The sequence below is a fragment of the Nycticebus coucang genome, chromosome 22, assembly GCF_027406575.1.
Source record: "Nycticebus coucang isolate mNycCou1 chromosome 22, mNycCou1.pri, whole genome shotgun sequence".
In the NCBI taxonomy this organism is placed as follows: domain Eukaryota; kingdom Metazoa; phylum Chordata; class Mammalia; order Primates; family Lorisidae; genus Nycticebus; species Nycticebus coucang.
This window is the reverse complement of record NC_069801.1, coordinates 53,163,745-53,189,246: the sequence shown is the minus strand read 5'-3', so window position 1 is coordinate 53,189,246 and position 25,502 is coordinate 53,163,745.

Here is a 25,502-nt window from a genome sequence, read left to right as displayed (position 1 = left end):
TTGCAAAATGCTGATATTCTATCACCTGTCTGGGACCCTTTCCTTTACATTCTCATATACTCTCTTTAACTCACAACCTGAAACTTTAACCTAGATCATCTTGATTGAAGTTAAATAATGCGAATGCAAATATTAGAACAAAGTTGAACACGCTTGTATTGACATGACATAACACTTCACTATTGACAAAATGACTTTAATTATATTAGCTTACCTGTTTATAAGTATCCCTGAAGGTAGGGAGGATGTGTGTGTATTAGACTGCTGCAAAAATGGGCCCTCAATGAATCACATCTCCGTGTAACCATGTTCCTTTTTTTTCCTGTGACTTTGCCTTCCCACCCTGAATTCTGGACTGACCTTGTAACTTGTTTAGACCACGAGAATATAGAGGAATTGATACCTTGTGAGGCTATGTCTTATGAGACCACACAATTTCTGCTTTTGCTATTTTGGAGCACTATTGTCATCTAAAGAGGCCCAGTCTTGCTCCTTGAATGTAAAAGACCTTACACAAAAACAGAAGCTCAGAGTCTTACTGCAACAGTTGAATCCAGATCCCAACTGACCCACTGTTGAAACATGAATTGACCCAGGGGAGATAAGCAGAACTGTCCAACCAACCCACAGAATGTGAGAAATCGATATTTATTTATTTTTTTTTAGAGACGGGGGTCTCACTCTTGCTCAAGCTGGTCTTGAACTCGTAAGCTCAAGGGATCCTTCTGCCTCAGCCTCCCAGAGTGCTAGGATTACAGGCATGAGCCACCGTGCCGGGTGAGAGATTAAACTCTTGATGTCTGAAGTCACTAAGATTTGAGGTGCTATGTTGCGCCGTAAAGGCTAATGAATAGACAGAAGCTATCCACATTTTACACATGAGAAAACGAAGGCCCAGAGAGGGGAGAAATCCAAACTAGAAGCCTGTAGAACTAGATTAGAATTTAGGAATTGTAACTCTTAGTCCCGTGTTCTTGCTATCTATATGGTTCTTTCTTCCCAAATTTACTGACTATCTTAAGGTACAGCAACCTTGGAGGCTCCTGACAACCTTAAGAAACCCTATGAGCTGAGCTGCTTTTAATAACTTAGCAATTAACTGGTGCTCTAGAAACTTCCTTAAGGGAAACAGAAACTGAAAATCATTAGTACAGTTTCTGCCTGCACTGTAGTTTGAATCTCTATTGTCATTCAGGCTTTGAGAAAATAAACTTGAAAATTCTCAAATCGAGGATGACTGTGAAGTAAAGACTTGCAGTATGCATAGTGCTAAGGGCTTAAAAGAATTTTAGAAATCTCAAACATAACAATCACTCTCTGGGTAAGTCAGGTGTTGACTGATTCTATCAATTTGTAAGTCCAAACCACTTCCAGATGGTTCAAATAATAGTAAAGAATCTTATGTTTGATTAGTGCCTTTTAGTTTATAATGCAGTTTCACATCTGTGTCCTCACTCCAACCTCATGATTGAGCCAGCCTGGAAGGTGGGCTAGGGGTTTGTCAGTTCTGTTTTCTAGATAAAGAATCTGAGTTCTAGGAAGAGAAAGTGACTTGCACGAAGCCAGCAACTAAGCAAGTAGAAGGGTGAAGGTTTAATCAAATCTTCTCATTTCATGGTTAATAATTTTCCTACTCCATTGCCCTTAGTTTTGCTCACAGAGTTTCTTCTAGAGCATGCTCTGTTTGTTTCCCTTTTAATAACAATGAAAAGAGCCAAGTATTTCAAGCCTAGATGATAGTGACACAGAAAAGGAAGCAGTAACAGTCTGGCAGAGGGAGAGATCTGGAGACAGGTCTTTCCCATAACAATGGTGATCGATATCAAGCGAGTGCCGTGCGTCTCATCCTGTTCTGAATGTCTTCTATGTCTTATTTCATTCTCAGAACCCTTCCCTAAGGTCTGTGCTGCTAGTGTCCTCGTTTTATAGAGACCAAGATACTTTTTGGTAAGTTCCTTCTTTAAGAAAGCAACTGGTCAATAGTAAAGCTGGGATAATACGTTTCATAGTAGAGGAATACAGAAGGTAAACAGAGACATAAAAAAAAGAGGATCCCTAGTTTTCCAGGAAAAAAATCAGAGAAGTCTTCATTGAAGATGGTTAACGTGGCTTAAGACATGAAGACTCTTGAGTTTGTCAGGAGCCATGGGTGATATGATGTGATGTGAGGGGCAGGTGGCATGTTAGACAATGGCGTGGTCATGAAACCACAAACAGTTCAATGTGGCGAAGCTTCCTAGAAAAGTGTTGCTACACAGAGGGTTACATAAACACACAACTACAAAGACAAGGGCAACTCAGATGCTTGTCTACCGGTGGTCTGTCAGTGGTCACCGATCCCTTTCACCTCAGCACACACAGCAGAGCTCTCAGCGCAGGAGAGCAAGGCTGTGTACGTTGGCTGGGTTCAGTTTCGGCTGTGTTCATTAGCGTGGCTCTGTGTCCTTTGGCCAGCTTTCATCTGTGATGTTTATCCAGAGTGTCATGCCAGTCCACACCTGACACGCCTCCTCTCAGTATCAGTGCTAATTATCATTATTATTGAGAAGTTTAATTAGCATAATTGCCACCAACATGCATATCTTATTATTAGTCATTAACAGTAATTTCTAAGTTTCATTATTATAACTGGGATTTAATTATTTAATTAATACGACAATTAATAATAACTTATATTTATATGGGATGTGATAGTTTACAAAGTGGCTCCCACTATAAAATCTTATTTGATCATCCCCGAAACTCTGAGCAGTAGGCAGGGTGTGGGTTATTATCCCCATTTTATAGACAACGAGACTGAGGAGAGGGAGGTGCTGGCCCTCACCCAGTTTCCTGCCTCCCAGTCTGGTTCTTTCTTCTTCCATCTCTCCATCTCTCAGTTGCTCAGAGTTTCACCCCTAGGTGCAGACTTCCTGCCTCCATGGTCTGTCTCATTCATCGTTCTAGCTATGTAGAGGTAGCATGAGATTAAACTTGGGTTTCAGTTGTATTCTGCTGTGTATGAGCTGGGAGATGGAGAAAATTACTTACCCTTCCTGACCCACAGTTATTCTTTCTGTAAAAAGAAAATAAGGCCAGGTGCTATGCCTCACACCTATAATCCTAGCATTTGGGGGGAGCTGAGAGAGGAGGATTGCTTGAAGCTAGGAATTTGAGACTGGCCTGAGACACAGTCTCTACAGAAAATAGAAAAATTAGCCAGGCATGGTGACATGTACCTGTAGTCCCAGCTACTTGGGACATTGATGTGGGAGGATGACTTGAGTCCAGGAGTTTGAGGTGAGGTGAGGTAGGCTAATGCCACTGAACTTTAGCTTGGGCAACAGAATGACACCCTTTCTTTAAAAAAAGAAAAGAAAGAAAGAAAGAAAATGCTGTTATTTACTTTGCATAGCTATAGGAAATGTAAAGATATTATATTTAAAGGGGTACTTTCAAGTCGATGATATATAATGGGCCTGTTCCTCTCTCACTGTCTCCCTTCATAGCCTTCTTCAACAGTTATGACAAGCTTCGTTGTAATATTATATTAATAATAAAAAACTAATAGATTAATCACAAAAAAATTAAAATGGTACTAAAGAAATGACAGCCGTCATTACATTTCTTTCAGATTGTAACTCCTAGTGCCCATGATGGGGTATCTCTTATATAACTAACTGCCTAGTTAAGTGCTCACAAATGCAATGGGACAGCCTTGGTGATTTCAAGCAAGAAAATGGGCTAATAACATCCTTGGAGACTGGTCCTGATTTTCCCAAATATCCATCCCCAGTATGTGGATATTTTGTGTCTGACAGATTAGAGGTCTCTCTCTCTCAGTCATTACTGGGCTGGGGAAAAAAAGTTAAGACCATGAAGATCTTTGGCATGGAACTGGGCCTTTTAAGAGGGAACCAAACCACCAAGTATTGGCAATTATGTATATTACTGGCTCTTTCCACACATATTATTCAATTTACAGAAAGAAACCCATGAAAAAAGTATATTGTTCTTTCTATTTTATATATAAAGAAATAGGCTGATAAAGGATTTCCCCAACACTGTAAAAAACTCATGAATGGCACCATTGGACTTTAAGCATAGGTTTCTCAGGCTCTGAAAGCTGGTATTCTTCTTCATACACCACCTGATAGAACATCCTGCCCTACACCGACTCCTTGAGTCCTGGGATTTCTCTGATACAAGAGGCTGAATCTCTGGAGTCCTAGAGTGTTCCAGCTGGTCAATGACCTCTTATCTCTCTGCTCTTGCCTGCTCTGTGTAACTCAGTCCTAGCCACCTGTTCGGTGGACTTACCTCCCTTCTGAGCTTCTCCAGATGTTGGCGAAGGGGGCTGAGTGTAGATACTGGTTTGATGGCGTCCAATACAGCTCAGTCTTGTCCAGACCATGATAGAACCCTCTGCTGGTTTGAATTAGTACTGTAGATACTGATGGCAGTGGAATTTGACCCTTTGGTCTTCCTTTTATCTTTGCCAAAAGAGATGAAACCAGCAACCTCAACAGATAACCCAGTACTGCTTCCACCTGCGTCAGGACTGTTCATTTGAAGTCAGTGACCCTGAGCCTTTTTCACTGTCAAATGTACCATCACTATGGTGACCACTGACTGAGTGCCTGTGAAAGCTAAGCACGGTGCTGGACACTTCCTATAACTAACCTCTAATGCTCTCATTATTCTGCAAGGCAGCTATTGTTATTACAATCTAACAAATAATGGACACCCGTAGAAGTTAAGAAACTTCTAAAGGTAACATACGTAAGTGCAACACACACACATCATCGACTTCCTTTTCCTTTCTTCTCTATCTCTTCCTGATTTTTCCCCAAATGTATCTCTCAGGTTTGTCCTTGGCCCCATTCTCTTCTCGCTTGACAATTTCCCTCCTTTGCACTTTTTCCTGCCTTCTGTTCTTACTTCGAATGTGAAGACTTTTCAAATGGCAGTTCCAACATGATCCCTCTTATTGCCCAAGAAAGGCCATCTAAGAGGTCCCACCTGTTGTTTAACATATCTTAACTAAATCTATCATTTGTCTTCACCCTTGAACCTGTTCATTCTCTTCCTCTATTTGTTTATTTCTATTTGTATGAATTTATGGGGTTCAACTGTTATTTTGTTACACTAATACATCACATACCCGTGAGGGAAGGGTCTTTCTGTTGACGGTACTTTCACCCTGTAATCACTCAAGTCTAAAGTCTTGGTATTCTTTTGGACATATTCTCCTTTTGACTTACCTACCCTGACACTCCATCACCAAATCAGGTCCTTTTCCTCCTCCATAGTCTTGATTTGAGTTAGGCTGTCGTTTTTTCACCCCTCAGCTGATTGCAACGGCTTTCTTCAAATCTCACTGTGGTCTTTCTCCTTTTTCTTTTCTTTCTTGTACCCTGTAGCAAGACTGTGTCACTGCAGCATCTGACTCAGAAACTGCTGGTGAACCATCGTTCTCCACAATCCAGCTGTTTTCCAACTAATACTTCATGATTCCTCTGCATGTACCATTTGTGCCAATGAACTGAGCGACTCACTTTTCCACAGTATGTGCTCAGTTCTGTGCTTTGAGCACACACAGGGAAGAGAGGGCACGGTTTTCAGAAAACTACCAGAAATTCAGAACGCCTATATGGCAGAGTGGAAAGAGTTGTGGGGGTCATGTAGACCTGAGTTTGGATCTTAGCTCTGTCCTTTATGTGATTGTCTGTGTAATCCTGGAAAGTTTCTTTCACCTTCTGGATCTCGGTATACAAAGGTATACAAATGTTTCATAGGAGTTTTGTTTTTTGAGACAGAGTCTCACTTTGTCACCCTCAGTGGAGGGCCATGGTGTCACATCTCACAGCAACCTCAAACTCTTGGGATCAATCTCCTGAGTAGCTGGGACTACAGGTGCTCACCACAACACCTGTTCATTGTTCTTTAAAGACAGGGTCTCCCTTTTGCTCAAGCTTGTCTCAAACTCCTGAGCTCAAGTGATACACCTACCTTGGCCTCCCCAAGAGCTAGGATTACACGTGTGAGCCACTGTGCCCGACCTTCATAGGAGGTTTCTGAGTGTTTGTGAAAGTTTCATGCAGAATCCAGTATGCAGTGGGCCTTCCATGAGATTTGGTATATTGGTAAGTCTCCTTGTGATGGTGGAGGAGTACGGAGCTGGTGGTATGGAGGAAGAGGGGGGACTATGGTGGTATGTACACCATGGAATATTATGCAGCCTTAAAGAAAGATGGAGATTTTACCTCTTTCATGTTTACATGGATGGACCTGGAACATATTCTTCTTAGTAAAGTATCTCAAGAATGGAAGAAAAAGTATCCAATGTACTCAGCCCTACTATTAAACTAATTTATGGCTTTCACATGAAAGCTATAACCCAGTTATAACCTAAGAATAGGGGGAAAGGGGAGAAGGAGTGGGGGGGGAGAGGATGGGCGGAGGGAGGGTGATTGGTGGGATTACACCTGCTGTGCATCTTACAAGGGTACGTGTGAAACTTAGTAAATGTAGAATATAAATGTCTTAACATAGTAACTAAGAAAATGCCAGGAAGGCTATGTTAACCAGTGTGATGAAAATGTGTCAAATGGTCTATAAAACCAGTGTATGGTGCCCCATGATCGCATTAATGTACACAGCTATGATTTAATAATAATAAAAAAGAAAATTAAAAAAAATAATCTAGAAGGATATGCAGAAATCACATTATGCAAAGCCCAGTATAAACTGGCTGACGTGGTCATATTTGTGTTTTAAGAAGGTCATCCTGGCACTGAAGTGGCGGTGAAGGATGGGGTAGCAGCCCTCTTTGACAGTCCTGGGCAGATGTGAAAGCCTGGGCTCCATCTGTGACCCACTGCCTGAGAAGACACAGACTGGAGGCATTCTGGGGACGCCCATCAACTGGCCCATTGCCTGGATGCTCATGTGGTTTAGAAGGATAATGCCGCAGTTCCTGGTTTGGGAAAATTTGTAGCCAATGGGCCATAAACAAAATAGGGCCAACAGAGGCTTCCCATAAGAGTCTTGCCATTGTTCCCTGAAGATGGAGATCATTCTTCAGAGCCTTAATTCTTGAAGGAGTGCCATCTAAGTGTGCCATTGTAGCAGGGTAGAACTCAGCCAAATAAAAGGAAAATTTTATTTTCTTTGTTTTTTTTTTTTGTAGAGACAGAGTCTCACTTTATGGCCCTCAGTAGAGTGCCGTGGCCTCACACAGCTCACAGCAACCTCCAACTCCTGGGCTTAAGCGATTCTCTTGCCTCAGCCTCCCGAGTAGCTGGGACTACAGGCACCCGCCACAACGCCCGGCTATTTTTTGGTTGTAGTTCAGCCGGGGCCGGGTTTGAACCCGCCACCCTTGGTATATGGGGCCCGGAGCATTACCGACTGAGCCACAGGCGCTGCCCTTTGTTTTCTTTGTTAATCAGTACTTCACAGCATGAGAAAGTTCAGCAGAAACCAATTATAATTCAATATCACCCAGTTGGGTGAAATGAAAAAATAAGCAGAAACCAGGTGGTGTCAGCACAGAATGAATTCGGGAGAATAATGTTTATATCTGTTTAAAAAAAAAAAACAAAATGAGCCCAACATTTGAATCTGGGGTAAATTAACTCTATTTCGGCTTCCTTCACTCCATCAATCCGAGTTCTAAAAAAATAGCCTAAAATATTTGGGTTTGCTTGTCTATAGGCCCTTCACAAACATTCTTATTTTAAAAGACAGATTTCTCTTTAAATATAGAAAGTTTTAAAATCATGACACACTAGTGTGATGAGAGATAAAGTAATAATAGCTCACCTTTGTTTTGTATGGAGATTTTTTTTCTAAGCACTTTAACTTGTGATCTCAATCTCGTATCCAAGGCAGGAATTATCATTCTCATTTTGCACACAGTAAAACTGATGCACAGAGTGGTGAGAGCCCTCGTCCAAGGGCACGCAGCCTGACAATGGGGAAGGTGGATCCCAGCACTTCTGGGTTATAAACCACCATGGCTTTGCCTCCCATTGAGGCCAAAGAGGAAGGCACCAGTCTCAGGTAGCAGGGAGAGGCAAGGTACGGGAATTAATTACACGGCTTTGCCATCAGTCAGTCCAGGATTTCAGTCTGCCCCTACCGCTTACTAGCTGTGAGATCTTTCAGCAACTTAATACGCCTTTCTGAGTCTCACTTTCCTTGCTCATAAACTGGACATGATCACTATTTCTTGTGCTTCTTGTGAAGATCAAATGGGATAATGATAAAAGTAACATGCTTTCTCTGTTCTGGGTCTGGTGTATTTTTGATCTCCTATAAGTGGTAGCTACTATTATTAATTTAGTAAATACCCCTCTGGATCACAAAGAGTTTCAGAGACTGGCTTTCACTATACAGGGATGGGGTGAGCCCCCAGTAGCCGTGTCTGTGTCCCTACTTGTAGCCGATTGACTGCTGGGTAAACACTTGACCCACACTGTGGATTTAAAGTTCCAGACAGAGTGGATCCCTCTGCAGTGGCAGAGGCTGTGAGGAGAAAGTCTTGGGAACCGTAGGCCACCACACTCTCACCACAGGGAAAAAGGGAGGGAGAAAGCCAGTGGACAGAGTTAGATAAGGACAGGGTCTTAGGAGGTTCCATTATTCCTGGGGGCTGGGTGGATTCCTGTCCTACTTGTGCCTAAATGCTAAACATTTCCCTAATTATATTGGTCAATTCTTCTACTTACTCTCAATTCTCAGCTCAAGCCCTGTCTCTCCTGTAGTCAGGAGTAGTCTCAGCTACTCCTCTTAAATGTTTCCACTGCTTCTCGTCCAACTTTCCATCTGAACACTTTTCACATTCCGTTGTGACAGTCACAGTCTTATAATTCAAGCTTTATTCCTCTGGAGCTTAAGGTATGTTTTAATACCGACCACCTCACACTACGACGTTGGCCAATCTCCCCCTGCCCTTCCTCCCCCCTCGTCAGCTACTTCCCAGTTTTAACAAAGTGAAGCTATTGGGCAATTCTCTGTGGTCTCTTATAACTTCAGGCCTTCTAAGAACTTGAACCAAAACATGATGGGATGCCAACAATCCCCCCTTTCCAAATCACAAAAATATCTTTCCTTCTGGAGCATTTATTATTTATACACCAGTTAAGCCTTGATCGGCCATTTTTCAAAAGAGTGGCACAAAGTGAATTCTTCATCAGGCAAAACAAACTGCCGATTGAAAAAGATTTCACACCTGAATGCTCTCATTCTGCTCACGCCTGGACATCATGGCTGCTACCTTTCTGTACATTATCAAGGGAGTTGGGGTTTGTCACTTGCACCAGACCCTGGCCTCTCCCGGAGAACCTCCAGAGGAGGCCTCCGTGGTTACCGTAGAAACGTCTTCCTTCCTGGATGCAGACCCACAAAGGCTCAGGCAGCCACGGCCCAAGAGGGGCCTTATTTAAACAGGAAAGAGCAGACAGTTTAATGGGTAGCTTTGCGGCTCAGATTCCTGCACAGTTTACAGTAGTTGGCGTAATAAATTCATAATGAATGTTTCTTTATTTTACAGCTAAGTTTGATGTTTGTTTTTTTCTTCTTCTTTTTCTTTTGTTTTGTTTTTCCTGAACACTATCCAGCTGAAGATAGGCAGGGACGGTTTTAATTCTCTTTCATTTTTAGTTGCTAAGAAAATAATATTGAGAAAGATGATGTTTTAGATATATTTATCTCATTGATTTTTCATATTTCTGTGACACGTGGAATTATTATCTTGGGAAAATTAAGAGTTAAAATCTTAGTTTACCAGCCTAAGGGCACACAATTCTTTTTAAGAGGTGGAACTTTCAAATGGATAACTACGCACACCCACACACGCGCACACACAAATCATTTTGGCTTTATTAATAAATTAGAAATTACATGTGGAATTTTCCATAGGAAAAGACCATCTGTAATTTGATCCACAAAGAAGCATAACATCTAACTTGCAGGTACCTTAATGGATTACTATTTCAAGGAAATAGTCAAAGAAGCCAATTATTAAACTTTGTTTTGGAGAAATTTGTCCTTGGTTGCCTTTGGAGACTTAAGAGCTCATAGTTTTGTCAGAACCGTACATTGCATGGATAGTTGAAACCAAGGTAAGATCTAGAACAGTTACTGATCACCCCCGCTCAGGTGCTCTATCTATGCTCTTATGTAACTAACTAGTAACAGCCCTCTGGGGCAGATACTCATTTCTCCATTTTACTGATTCAGTACATAGAGCCTCAGGAAGGTAAAATAAGTTATTCAAAGTCAGAGTCAATTTTCTCTGATTTCCTAGCTCAGTGCTTTGCTGGCCTTTCATATTATGTTTCCCCAAAGGAGACTTTTATGGAAAAAAATGAAGATCTATTGTCTTAAGGCAGATTGCATTAAATCTTAAAGGTGGTCATCTATTAAGGAATTGGGCCCAAACTGTGAGAAGTGTTTCTACAGTTCTGAAAAGGAATTGGTACACTGTGGTATCCAGTGGGCACCGTAGAGATTGTACTCTCTCTTGTATTCATGGAGCAGGCAGACAGCAGCCATCTGAAAGGTAGTTATTACCCCAGGAAGGTCTTGGGAAAGAGCAGGCCGCTGTGGGGAAGCTATGTACCATGAGAGCTATGTACTGTACGCCTGGAGCCCTGAGGGCAGGTATTTTTAAAAGCCAGTGGAGGAGTTTTAATTGGTGGAGACTCTCTTACACTAAGGAGAGTTAACTGTCTTCTATCGTGGTCATTAAGCCACAAACAAGAAAATTGCTATGTGTATGTGTGCATGTGTGTGCATGTGAGTGTATGTGTATGTAAAAGGGATGAGTAGAGGTTTGGGGGCAGGTTTGGTTGGAAAGGACCTGTTGAGATAGCTCCAGAACCTGTAATAATTGGCCTAATGAGTGAACCTGTAATAATTGGCCTAATGAGTGAGTGAATTAAGGAATAAACAAGAGCAGGAAAGGAAGTGACAGGTGACAAACTTCAGGAGCACCATAAACTTCTCTGTCCGTGCTCACTTAGCATCGACTCCCCCAGCTCCTTATTCTATTCCAAGCCTCTGTGCCTTTGCACAAGCCTGGTCCTCTGTCTAGGACATCCTCTCCAATCCTTCTCCAGACCTTAACCATGTAGGAGGTGCTTCTTTTTCCTTCTGGAATCTCTCTCTTCTGGAAGCCTCCTTTACTTGGCTATTTTCCTACTTTGTTGTACTTCCCTCCCTGAGAGTAAGGCCAGGTTGTATTTTTATATTTCTTAATTTACACTAGGGCTTTCATGTCTTTAGCATGCTGTTGTTTTTGGTTTTTGCATACAGAAAGTGCTCAATTAGTGCTCAGTGCATACAGACAGTGCTCAATGAGTGCTCAGTGAATGGATGCACTACGCAAATCCACTTACTCCTATGTGGCCTTGTCTGAAAAAAGAAAGGCTGTGCTTGTGTAGAGGATATCAGCTTAGCATTCAAGGGACTGGCTCTCACACTGGCCACCAGCTGATTGGCTGACTCTGGGAAAGTCATTTACATCTCTGAACCTCACACTACTTGTGGGTAATGAGAACGAGTTGGAGGAGATGGTAGTCAATGCCTTAGAACCTCCAGGGTTCTAGAACTTACAGCTGTAGCAAGAGACAAGTTAGATTACAAGTCATGTCTGTATTCTACTTCTTACTATTGAGGCCACATCTCAGAAGCCATGTTGTGCAGAGTATTGGTCCCACAAAATATCACTAAGTCTTCAGCTCTTTGGGTGGGAAAGGTAAAGTTAAGGATGTGCTCTGCTGTGGGTCTTCTTGGTTCACTTAATGTGCAAATGGACATTGGGATGCCCTCAAACTGACATGCCTTTCTTGATATTGCACTAGTGAATGTGGAACAAGTGATGTGCAAAGGAAGTTTGGGGAATGTTTTGTACTGCTGTGTAAGAAGGTCCCTCCACTTCCAAGATTCTAGGAACTCCTGGTTTTGCCTCAGTCTGAGTTAGAATGTATTTCTAAAGGAAGCTGACAGAAATGAGGACTGTTTTAGGTTTTGGCTGGGATCCGTTGGGATCAGGAGGCAGAGTTAGGGCTCTGGGATGACTGGACCCCATGTCCAAATTAGCGTTCTTCTCTCTAGTGATCGAGTCAGCAGTGGGATCCAGATTTGACATTATAACCCTAGAAATCCTTTACTTACAGGTAGGGAGAGAGGGCCATGGAATATGGTAAGTAAGGAGAAAAAAGGGAAGGACAATTATTGAACGTACACTGCACACTGCACACTGCAGCTCATTTAATTCTCACAACAAATCTAAGAGCTCGATGCTACTTTACCATTTTACAACTGAGATGATTGAGGTACAAAGAGGTTCAACAACAAGCCCAAAGTGATATATATAGTAAGTAGCATACCTACAGTTTGAACTTGGGTCTTCTTTGGTTTCAAAGTTTGAACTCTTCCCATATAACACAGCTACCTTGGAAGGGCACTTTTTCAGTTAGTTTGTTTTGGCCGTGATTTTGTTGACCTTGCTCATCTGTCCTACTCTGTTGCCCATAAGCCTCATTATTTCTCAGATGTAAAATGGGAATAGTAACATCTCTGTTTCATGGAAGTTGTCATGAGGGTACAATGAATACATTTTCTTTCTTACTCCTATTTTTCTTCCCCTTTCAATTCTTTAAACAGAGGTGCCCTAGAAACAAAGTCAAATAAGCCATTTGTTTTTATGTAAAGATGTCAATTCTAAGTAAGTTAATGTTTAGCGTAATTTACAGTTCCCATGATTTCCCACGAATATGCACACACTGCTTGTTCTATTAAAGTCCAGTAGACAGTAATCAAATGCAGAAATCACTCTGCTCTGTCTTTGAGTGGGCCATAAGCATATGTAACAAATCTTGTCTTTTTATTTGTGTCATAAATAAAATTTATGAGGAAAAAAATTAGCTCAGTGGGACTAATCCCATATACATTCATGTTTTAGTGGTCCCTATCAGTAGAGTGTGTGAGCAGGAGAGAATTCTGTCTCAGCCCTCAGGGAGCACATACGCCTTGTGATTCAAACAGGTGAAATAACTCCTGTGTTTCCTGAGTGGAACTCAGAAATCCAATTGACTTAACACTTCTCTGTTTTGCTTTTTGTGGGGGTGAACTTGGTGGTAGGGTTTCACCCAATCTCACAGTTAAGGTAATTGTTGGAGTTTTAGAGCATTTACTTTTAGGGGATGTTAAGAAGGTTGACTGAAAGAGAAGGGAAGTGGAAATCCTTTCCATTCTCTTGGGACACTCATGTGGGTGGTTACTGGTGTCTGTGTTCCTTTAGGGTTAAAGATGAGGTGGGTTAGACATCATGGCCTGACTTGAATCTCATTTGCTCAATCTTCTGGCAGTCACATGAGTGTCACCCCCTTTATGAAGTAGTCCTTGACTAGCTCTGCCCATATATATCCTGGCTTCGAGGGGATTTTGTATCCTGAATGGCAATTCTCAAATAATATAATTCTTTCTGCAACAGAGCATCTCTTTCTAATTGACACACGCACCTACTCACACCTACCATAGCACTTAAGAGAATCCTTCATGGGTCAGGCCGAGGCTGATCTTTCTGTGTGTTCATGGGGTGTGGTGCAGGGCCTTGCATATGGGAATGTTGGAAATAATAACAACTAACATCTCCTGAATGTCTAATGGTGCCAAGCACTCTTTTAAGCACTTCACATGGATTAACTTGTTTGACCTTCACATCACCTATATGAGATAGAGACCAATATTATTTCCATGTTATAGGTGAAGAAACCAAGGCAATACACCACTGAGTGACTCATCTGATGGTGAAGCTCAGAATTCAGATTTGGGCAGTGTGGTGGCTCCTGAGCCACCTCTTTAATGACTGCAGAGTACTGCTACAGGTTGGGTTCTCTGGAGGAAGACCCAGAGGTAGAGCTTGGGATGGGACATGTTTACAGGAGACAAAAAGCACCTATGAGAAAGGAGGGTCCAGCAGAGGGAGGGCTGGGATGGATATTGTTAATTAGAACTGATCTGACCTTGGCTTGGATGGCTGGACATTGATATTCCTGTCTTGCCAAGTCTCAAGACAGGGGCTGCCCAAAGGAAGGCCATGACCTTTGGGAAAATAGCTCCTTCCAGCTGGCACAAACCTTGATGTTGCTGGTATTTGGAGGCTGTGCGTTTATCACACCCTTCACAGCTGGTCACAAATCCATCCTCAAAGGGAATCTGGATGGCTCACATCCATGTCAACCATATTTAGCAAATTGCCTCTCAGGGGAAACAGAATCATTTGCTAAATTAACAGCATGTTTATTAATGATAATAACTATAATATTTCTATAACTTTTTGAGTAATTACCATATGCCCTAAAAATTTAGCTATAATTTACTGAGTCATTAATCATCATTAAAATAAACTAAGGTTATAACCTCGCTTCACTAAACACAAAATAGAAATCTATTAAAGTTAAATAATGTGTCCAGGGTTCTATAATTAAAAAGCAAGAGAGCTGCAAATCTCTCCCTGGATACTCGAGTCCACAATCCTGACCTCTAAATACATGTCTGTATCTACCCAAATTGATTGCTGAGAGCTACTCACCAATTTCGTAACAATCAGCACCTACTAATGCCTGCGTGTACTATGTGTTGAATATACATTTGTTGAATGAATAATTACTTGGTTTTCCATTAAAAAATCATTTAATAATTTAGTGACCTTCGAAACAGCTGAGCACCCAATAAGGTATATTAAAGCCATGAATCTTTGTTTATTGGACAAGTCTTGTCAATGCTGAGAATGTTCGTGAGAACAGCAGGATGAGCACACAGGTGCAGAGTGCAGAAGTGGTTAGCTAGCGGATCAAGCAAGTCAACCAGGGTGAATGAGAGGCTATGTGCTGTTATACAAAGAGCGCCCTGGCCTGGACTCAGAGAGGTTTTAACTGCAGGCATTTCACTAAGCCAGTTTGACTTTGACAAGTCATGTCACGGCTTTCATTCCTGAAATGAGGAAGTTGTGGAAGATGCTCATCAAATTTTATTCATTACTGATATGCTGTGTGCTTCTGTAAAACTTACACGGAAGTGAGAGCTGACATTCTGTGAAGGAACAGAAAGTGGAGCAGAACTGGTGGGCAGCAGACACAGGAAGAACATTTCCACTGAATATGATAAAGTATATTCTAAAGAACATCCTTGGGGGGAAATGATCCCTCCTTCATTAGAAATGTTTAAGTAGGGGCTGACCCCAGGTGGGTGTGCTCTGGGTGGGCTCTTCTTGTTGGGTCAAAGGCTGGATGAGATCCCTGGTTGATGAACTCTAAGAGCTTGTGAATACAAGAGGCCAGGATTAAATTCCAGACATTGCCAAAGTGTCAAAGAGGATAGAGTGATAGATTGTAGCCTGGGACACAGTAGTTGCTCAATCAACATTTGTCGAATGAATGAATGTTTAAAATCATTGAATAATAAATCAGTACTGAAAAACAGAGTTGCTGTGACAGATATAGACAACCACAGACAGTCGAGAGGTAAAATGAAATTATCGACATTCAGGTGGCTTGCAAATAGTATATGTCATAGTTTGGGTTCTTCAGAAAACTAAGCCTGAGACAAGGACTTGGGGGTAGATAATAATATGGCTGCATTCCCAGTAATTAGAAGAGAATAAATAAAAATTGTAGAGCACTTATAATAGGTCCTAAAGTGATGAAAACCATGGCAGGTATTCCTACTAGAGAGTGAGGATTTTCCTGAAAATAAAGGAGCTCGGTGCAGAGGAAAGAGTATTTTAAAAGGACTCAATGTACCAGAGCACACACGTTGTCCCTAGAAAGGTAAACTATTTCTATTTGGAGGCTGGGCACGAGGGATTGAGTGAGGCTAGAAAAGTACACAGGTGCAGATCCTGAAGGCTTTGTGAGCCAAAAAGGTTGAACAAATTTAAATGTTTTGGGCCAATGCAAAGTATTTCTAAAACTATGTACAGAAAATGATGCAACTGAAAGTCAGTACAAGACAAGGAATAAGAAGAGTTAAACTCAGATGATAAAGTGCCCACCAAGAGCAGAAACTCAGGTGTGAAGAATATTTAAGCTTCACACATTTTTTACACAAGCAGGAAAACCTACCTAATCTGAAAGAAATGATGCCTTTGCTTTCATTTTCTTCTGTTTTCTTTTTCTTTGCTTTCTCTATACCTCTCTTCTGCTCTCTTGCTCTCGCTTTCTTTCAACATCAAACATGTTAGAAGAAAAGCTACAAATTATAAACTTTAATATGACCCTCCTGCACTGTTGGAGATTCTCGGCCCGGGTATTTGTAATTTATGTGAAAGACACACAGGTAGGTAAAGAGTTGAAATTCAGATGTAGGCTCATATTTGTGCAGTGCACGCTGAAATGAACTACTTGGGAAAGATCTTAGATGATGTTTAGTGTGCTAGAATAATTATCAACAGCACTTTAGGGATGAAAGAAAGCCCAGTCTTATGCTGAAATATTGAGTTCCTTAGAGGAGTGGTCTCCAACCTTTTTGGCACCTTTTTGGAATTCAATTTTTCCATGAACAGATGGTGGGGGGAGGGCTTTGATATGAGTCTACAAGAAATCAATTTGTCATCTCTGTCCAGCCAAATCTCTCTGCTAATAATGATCTGTATTTGCAGCTGCTCCCCAGTGCTAGTATCACTGCCTGAGCTCCACCTGAGATCAACAGGCATGAGATTCTCATAAGGAGCGTGCAACCTGGATCCCTCACAAGAGCAGTTTAACTGTAAGGATTGTGCTCCTATGAGAATTTAATGTTGTCCCTGATCTGATAGGACGAGGAGCTCAGGTGGTGATGGAAATGATAGGGACTGTCTGTAAATACAGGTGAAGCTTCACTTGCTTGCCGACCATTCACCTCCAGCTGTGTGGCTTGGATCCTATCAGGCCAGGGACTGGTACCAGTCCTTGGTCGGGGCTTTGGGGACTGCAGCCTTTGAGTGTCTTGAAGGTGACCTCCTGGTTCATGGCTCTGTGCTTTTGAGTACAAAAGCAAAATGATGGCTTAACAGCCACCCTTAGCTGCCTGCCAGCCCCGTCGAGTTCATATCCTCCCAACATCCTGTCCTTGCTCTACATTGCCCAGCGCGGAGTGCATCTCAGTCTCTATGCGTGGGAATAGCTGAGCACCTGGTGAAAACGCAGATTCTAGCTCAGTAGATCTGGGGTGGGGCCAAGATTCTGTACTTTTAACATGCTCCTGGATGATGGTGATGATGCTGGTCCCTGAGCCACACTCAGAGTGGCAAGGTCATAGTTCACACTATAGTGATCGTGACTTGTTGGGTTTTTTTTTTTTTTTTGTAGAGACAAGAGTCTCACTTTACCGCCTTCAGTAGAGTGCCATGATGTCACAAGACTCATAGCAACCTCTAGCTCTTGGGCTTCCGCAATTTTCCTGCCTCAGCCTCCGGAGCAGCTGGGATTACATGCGCCTGCCACAACGCCTGGCTATTTTTTGGTTGCAGTTCAGCCGGGGCTTGGTTTGAACCCGCCACCCTCCGTATATGGGGCCGACGCCCTACTCATTGAGCCACAGGCGCCACCAGACTTGTTGGTTTTTTTGACAATGAAGGCAAGAGAAGTTTTCTTTATTGATTCCTATTTTGTAACATAAAAGTGTGGTCCAGAATAAGACACTCAGTAAAGCTGTAGTGAACCAATGAGTGAGGATTATCTCAATAGTTCATTGTAACTGTGGAGAGACCTGTAAGACCACGACGGCCGCTGGCCTAAAATGGCAGAGGGATGGGAAAAACCTAACCTGTAGAGATAGCTGCTCCCCAGAAACAGATGATGCGCTAACTGCTTGTACTACATTAGGCAACCTATAACGGAGCCCCTTCCCTAAGCCCAGGGGCCCCCTTCTAGACAGCCGGTGAGACTCAGTACAGAGGCGTCCCTCCAGGAGGGTTTCAGACTCTGTAGGGAAGATGAGACAATTAGGCTTTCTCGCCTGAGGGCCACGAGGAGCCAGATTATTTTGAAGTTCATGGGCAATTTAAAATAGTGTGCAATTTAAAATTGCACATGAACTTTATGGCCACCCTGTGTGTATGTATATATATTAGGGATATTATATATAAATATATAATGTGTATATAATTAAGTTTACACATACAGCATACATGCATATTTATATACATGCATAATATATATATAATAAGTATCTAGGGAAGGCAATGGTGGGAAAAGTTAGGTCAGAGATTGATTTGCAAGAATAAGTAGTGTCCTTTAATAAATGTTTATTGAGCACCTCTCAGGAGTCAGATATTGTACTAGTAAGCCACTAAGTTGCAAAAGTGACTAATGCATTTCTCCCCTCTAGTAGCACATATCCTTTAAAGAAGGAAAGCCAGAGAACGTGCTAAAGGCTCAGTCTGTACCAAGTACTCCGCATTATCTGTATGATTGCTATGTGATCTCATTTGACAGCTAAGAAACTGAAGCTCAAATTGATTTTTCTCTAGATCATTGCTGTCTGTTCGAATTTTCTAGATAATGGAAATTGTCTATCTATGCTGTTCAACATGGCAGCCACTAGATGATTTGTCCCTCGAAATGTGGCTAGTGCAAGCCAGAAATGAAATATTTTATTCTCTTTAATCTTGCTTCATTTAAGTTAAAATAGCCACCTGTAGCTCCTTGCTGCCCTATTGGACAGAACCACTCTAAGACAGGACCCAGTAAGGAAGAGGCAGGCTTTGAATCTGAGCCTGCTCTGTTTGACCGCACAGCTAGGACGTTTTCCATTATGTGAGTAGGTGTGGCTCAAGGCTTTCTGGCTCTTTCACTGTATCAGAGGGAAACGGGGAAAACTTCTGCCCGCAGCAGACAGGCAGGCCTGGCGGGAGGGATGTACTGAAGAGCACTTGCCCACACTCAGCACACACACTTCCTCATCACATAGAACTCCAGTGGGGAGGGTGAGTATATCCTTTCACACTAACACCCTGAAGACTAGGCAGCTTTTCATGAACGGAATCCCTTGGTTGCTTTAGTAACCCTGGTAGAATTCCTAGCATTACTGATGCAGTAAGGGGGCCAGCTAAGGACTCAAGTAGGGAGAGCTATTAGAATCCCTTAGTGAGAAAATAGGGAAAATGGGTCAAAGGTTTTCAGACTTTCTTGTGGCCATATTTAGGGTTCCAGAAACCAACAACGTTTGCTGCCAACCTGAATATAAAGATCTGATGACTCAATCCTTCCGATGGCCCAGGCTGACAAAAAGACTTCAAAATTCTAAATAAATACATACATAGTAGCACTTAGTTTTTGGTCCTTATTATTGCCATTGTCATTATTATTAATAAGGCATTCAGTCTGTTGTGGGGAAGACAGCACGGGGCAGATGGTAGAGGCAGGGGGATGGGTCACCAAGCATGCAGAGTTTGTGTTTGCAAAACAGCTTTATCATTTTTGGATTAAATGATTTGTTCATTGATTTATTAATCTAACAAGTATTGTTAGTTAACAAAATTTGCAAATATAATATTGACAGGTGAGTACCAGGAGAAAATGCACAGGAAGCCAAAGTGGTGGGAAGGAGCAACTTTGGACAGAAAGGGTAGAGAGGAACTTTCTAAAGTAGTGACTTTAAGCTAACACTTGAGCCATAAAGAACAAGCCATTCAAGTACATAGAGAAGAGCATTCTTCACTCTGAGCAGAGGAAAGGCTCTGAGGCACACAGGAGCTTGGAACATTTGAGGATAATCATTAAATTTCCAATGATTGCCAGATGTTTAAGAGCGGGTGCCAAGTAGGCAATTGGATGTGCAAATATGGAACTCAGAGAGGTCTTGCTGGACAGCCTGAAATCGATTCTTACTTCTCTTAGCTAAGTTTAGCCAGAGTTTGGATTTTGCCTTATGAAAGAGGGGCAAAGAAGTTGAGGCATATATAAGGAATTATTGAAATGGTAGACCAGGAAAGCTTGAAGAATCTAGAGGCCGTTATTTATAATTGGAGAATTGCCTTATGAAGTTGTTAGAGAAAATGAGCAGGGTAGGAATGGAGATGATGATCAGAAAAGGAGATGTTTGAAGATGTGACTTAGGAGATGGTGCCTTTACTGATAATGCTACAGTTTGGATTGTGACCACAGGAATGGAGAAGGTTACTGGAAGAGAAGTGGTCAGGAACTAACACCTGAGGGGGTTGGACAGGCCATAGGGATGGTCCATGCACAGATGATAATATAGCATATAGTTCCCTCCTGACGATAGTAAAAATAGGACTTCACAAAACACTTTCATATGTGATTTCTATTATTGAGATGACCTGGATTTCAAAGTAGGAAGTGTGGATTATTTAATATTTGAAATGAAACCCATGCTATTTTCTCTGTTCGATGAGATATGAGGAAGTGTATTAGAGTTAGTGTCCTATCACTTAAAATCAGGGGACCCTGGTGATTTTCTCCATCCTTAACTCTTTCCCTTCTTCCTTCCTCCTTTCTCTCTTCTTTTGCTCCTTTCTTCTTCCTTTTTTTCTTTTTTGAGACAGAGTCTTACTTTGTTGCCCTGGGTAGAGTCTCATGGTTACAGCTCACAGCAACCTCAAACTCTTGAGCTTAAGCAATTGTCTTGCCTCAGCCTCCCAGGTAGCTGGGAATACAGGTGCTGCCACAATGCTCAGCTATTTTTTATTTTTTTTTATTGGAGTTGTCATTGTTGTTTAGCAGGCCAGGGTTGGGTTCAAACCCACCTGCCTCGGTGTATGTGGCCGGTGCCCTAACCACTGAGCTACAGGAGCTGAGCCCTCTTTTTCTTTCTTTTTGAGATTTTCCTAGATGCCAGGCATCGCACCAAGTGATGGGGATGTGATCGTGAGAAATGGGACATGATACCTGCCTCACAAGGTTCATACCAGAGATAGAACCAATCCAATAATCATAACTGTGATAAATGCAAATGCTGTGACATAAAGTGTTAGTGGCTACTAGATGCTGTAATAAGCAGATCTGACTTCATGTAGAGGATGAAAGAGTCAGGGAAGCTTTCCCAGAGGAAGAAATGCTTTTACATAGGAACTTGAAGGATCTGAATTTGGACTGTGGTGTGGGGGTCAGGAGAAATGGGGATTATATTTCAGGAAGAAGGACCAAAATACAGGCAAAGCCCCTGGAGTAAGAAGAGTCCTGTCCCTTGGAAAAACTGACATGTAAGATTAATGTTTCTAGAGCTTAGGGAGCAACAGTGTGAGATGCAAATGAAAAGCTGAAGGCCAAATTTTGCAAAGTGATTTAGGTTACATTAGCAGCGGGAAGAATTTGAAAGGATTTGAATAAAGAAGTAGAAATGATTCTGTTATGCTGCTTGAAAACGTATTTGGAGTCTTCTCTGTATTCCTCATATAGACAATTTTTCCACGATTGTATTTTTTGAGACATCATGGCTACTGTGTAAAGCTAATTAAAGGGGAATAGAAACAAACACAGGGCAATAATTTGCAGACAATGGTAGTAGTTCAGGTGAAAGACCAGTTAGCCTTAGAGTTAAAGGATGTTTGGGGCAAGGACGTAGATGGATTTGAAAAGCAATTAGAGAGAAAAATGGACCAGACTACATGATGGTGTGATCGAGGGGATTTGGTGGAGAGGGAGGAGTCAAAGATCACGGTGATTTTCCTTCCTGGCATCTCTCCAAGCTGTCACTCCTTCTTCTCAATAATGGGAGTAATGTATGTAAAGTGCTGTGGAAATATTCAGGAGTGCACTCTATGGTCTCTTTTCCAAAGTAGATGGTAAGACCCTGAGGACAGAGACCAAATAGAAATTGCTGTATGTCCCTAGTCCATGTGCTGTTGGATCCACTGCAGGGTGACTAGTTGTGCCTTTTGCTGGTCCTTCATCTTCTTGCCCTCAGATCCTTCCTTGTTCTTCCCGCTTGCCTTTATGTTGTAGCCCAGGGTCCTGGCCCCTGAACTTGGCTTCTTAGGCTCCTGTATCAGTGAGTGAGATTCTTGCAGAGCTTTTCCAATATGGTGTGCTGTGTGTATGCCAGCGGGAAGAGGGTTCTTCTTCTCTCTGTGTCTTGAGGGTATCTCAGGCTGAGGATTTACTTTTTCCATTGCCTTTGACCCATGATGGCTCCCGCTTCAGCCAGGTGACAGGGGCTCTTAGGCATTTCTCTTTGCTTTTCTAGTCTAGTACTGGTAACAACTTCCTGCTGGGGCCAACCTCTGGGGTGCCTCATGTTCCCCTGTGTAGCTTTGTGCTCCTCCAACACACACGTAATCAGTTCCTCATATCAAAGCTTTCTAATTTAGACACATAGGGTAATTTTTGTTAGAACCTGTCAGGTTAGATTCTCACTGATACATACATGCATGGGCCAACTTTTGTTGATTATCAAATAGTATTCTTTTCAAGAATGCAACATTTTTATAAAAAATAGACTTTTAAACTTAAAATACAAGAATAATGTCTTCTCACAAGAATGGAGAAGCATGAATCCTATGTACTCCATTTTGATATGAGGACAATTAATGACAATTAAGATTATGGGGGGGGAGGAAAAGCAGAAAGAGGGATGGTGGGAGGGGGTGGGGCCTTGGTGTGTGTCACACTTTATGGGGGCAAGACATGATTGCAAGATGGACTTTGCCTAACAATTGCAATCAGTGTAACCTGACTTATTGTACCCTCAATGAATCCCCAACAATAAAAAAAAAGATAAAATAAAAAAAAAATACAAAAGATGAAAAAAAATAAACTTAAAATACAATATATAAAATAATCTGTCAATATAAACAAATTTCAAAAATTGTAAACAAACTTAGAATGGTTATCAATTGTGGTTTTGCAATAATAAAATTAATTTTAAGTTTTCTCAATGTTATTTTCTCAGCTGACTGAGCTTTGGAGCTGAGATTCGTGTTTCGCTTAGTATTCTTTAAATAGTGGGTAGCTAGTTTTAATTTTAAGAAAAAACATTCCTCAGGAGAGACAGGAACAGGAATCATCACAAAATGAAATAAACAAGTAGCATACTTTGGAAAAACCTCACCATTATATCATAGAATTACATGCTATCTTGAAAAATTTATGGATAGTTTTAATTTTTTTTTGTTTCACTTGGCAATGGTTTTATACACAGAAATGATATCATTGGCAATAGTTCTTCTATGTTGCTTGAAAATTTATTTGGAGTCTTTTCTGTTTTCCTTATAATAGATTATTTTTCTAAGATTATATTATTAATTAATTTACTGATGCATTTGCTATTTATTTAAAAATTATGGAATTACTACTGTATTTTCTTAAAAAATAAAAATATTTAGATACAGAAAAATTCTTGGATGGACCTTTCTTTAACATTATTTAGGTTATCAATTTATTTAAAAAATAATTTGTTCAGGTGAAATTCATATAATAATATTAACCATTTTAAAGTGGAGAATTTTGTGGCATTTAGTACATGTACAATGTTGTGTAACTATCCCTCCTCTTAAGTTCTAAAACATTTCCATCAATCCCTTTACCCATTAAGCAGTTTCTCCCCATTACTACGTCCTTCAGACCCTGGCAACCACCAGTTTTTGTTCTATATGGATTCATCTATTCTGAATATCTCATATAAATGGAATCACATACATGTGGCTGTTTGTGTAGACCATTTGTTTTGTACAGCACGATGTTGTCAAGATCCATTCACAATGTAGCATGTTTCAGCATTTCATTCCTTTTTATACCTGAATAAAAGCCATTTACATATATAGTCATCTCTCAGTATCCATAGGGGATTGATTCCAGGACCCTCAATGATGCCAAAATTTGTGGATACTTAAGTCCCTGATTTAAAGTGTCACAGTATTTGCATATAACCTATGCATATCATCTTTTACACTTTAAATTATCTCTAGATTACCTGTAATACCTAATATAATGTAAGTGCTATATAAATACTTGCTACACTGTATTATTTAGGGTATAATGATGGAAAAAAGTATGTACATGCTCAGTACAGACACAATTTTTAAAAAAATATTTCTTATCCATGGATGTGGAACTCAAGACATGGAGGGCTGAGGATTGGATTAAAGATGGCGACCGAGTAACAGCTTCCCTGAAACTGGGCACGGTGAGTCTGGGGAGATACGACTCCAGACATCTCTGGCTGATGATATCTGCCTATAATCATCCCTTTGAGGACACAGGGAGTCAGCAAGGGACTTCTGGACCCCAAGAAAAGGACAAAAGCAGTGGAAAACTGGCAAGTGGTTGTGTGTGTTCGATCGACCTAATCACGCTGGCAACCGTGAGTATAAGCAGCAGTGAGATTGCAAACCGGAAAGGCCTTACCTGTGAACTGTTTCGGTGTTTTTGGACTTGACACTCAATTGAATTGCCTTAGGGAGAGCTGAGGCAGGAGTGCGGAGCACTTTGGGCATTGTCTGGGGCCCCAGACAGAGCCACTGAGCTGGGCGGCAGGGAGCCATTGTGTGAGAGAACTGCCCTGGCAAGCTCTGCCCTCAGGGTCCCAGAGCAAGAAGTGGGTGGGACCTAGTAACCTAGTAACTGAGCAGCCTAAAGGTGGCGACTGAACTGCCTTACAGCCTTAACCCTTAGGGGCAGAGTGAAACGGTTTTAGCACACTGGAGGCTCAGGCTGTTGCCCTGGGTAGAGTGCCGTGGTGTCACAGCCCATAGCATCCTCAAATTCCTGGGCTTGGTGCTGCCTGGACCTCCATAAGATCTGTGCCATGACCCTGCACCAACCAGACCTCTGCATGCCCTGACCAGGAACTTCAGGAGCCGTGCAACCCTGCATCCTCCCTCCTATGCTCTCCCAGCCTCCACACTGGCCCACTCATCTGGCCAGTGATACTGGTAGCTGGGTGCCCTCTGGAGCCCTCCTGGCCTCTACACAGAGCCCTTCTCCTGGCCAGAGACTGCTGGAGCCTTGGGCTGTCTGTGCCAAAGTCACTGGGTGCCAGGCACTCCCAGAACCATGCGCACCACCCCCAGCCCTGTTGCTGGATCCGGGTGTATCACACGCTGGAGCTGCTTCCACAACCAGAACTCCCTAGCTGGAGCATCCCCAGAGGAACTACACAGGGTCACTCCTTACAAAGATCAAGCCACAATACAGTGATCCTGCTAGGATCTAATCTTGGAGATACACCTCCTCAACTCTGAGGACAGCCAGAGGCAACGGTGAAAAACAATCATGAGGCAAAATCAACATAAAAACTGTGGCAATATGAACAATCAGAGTAGATCAACTCCCCCAAGGATCAATGGGGCAGATACAGCACAAGATCCCATGCACAAATAAATAGCTGAGATGTCAGAAATTGAATTCAGAATCTGTATAGCAAATAAGATTGAATTAGAACTCCAAGCAGTAACCCAAAAGATATCTCAAGAATGCAACAAATTCAAAGACAAAATGACCAAAGATTTTGACACATTGAGACAAGAAGTTGCATCCCTCAAAGATCTGAGAAACACAGTAGAATCC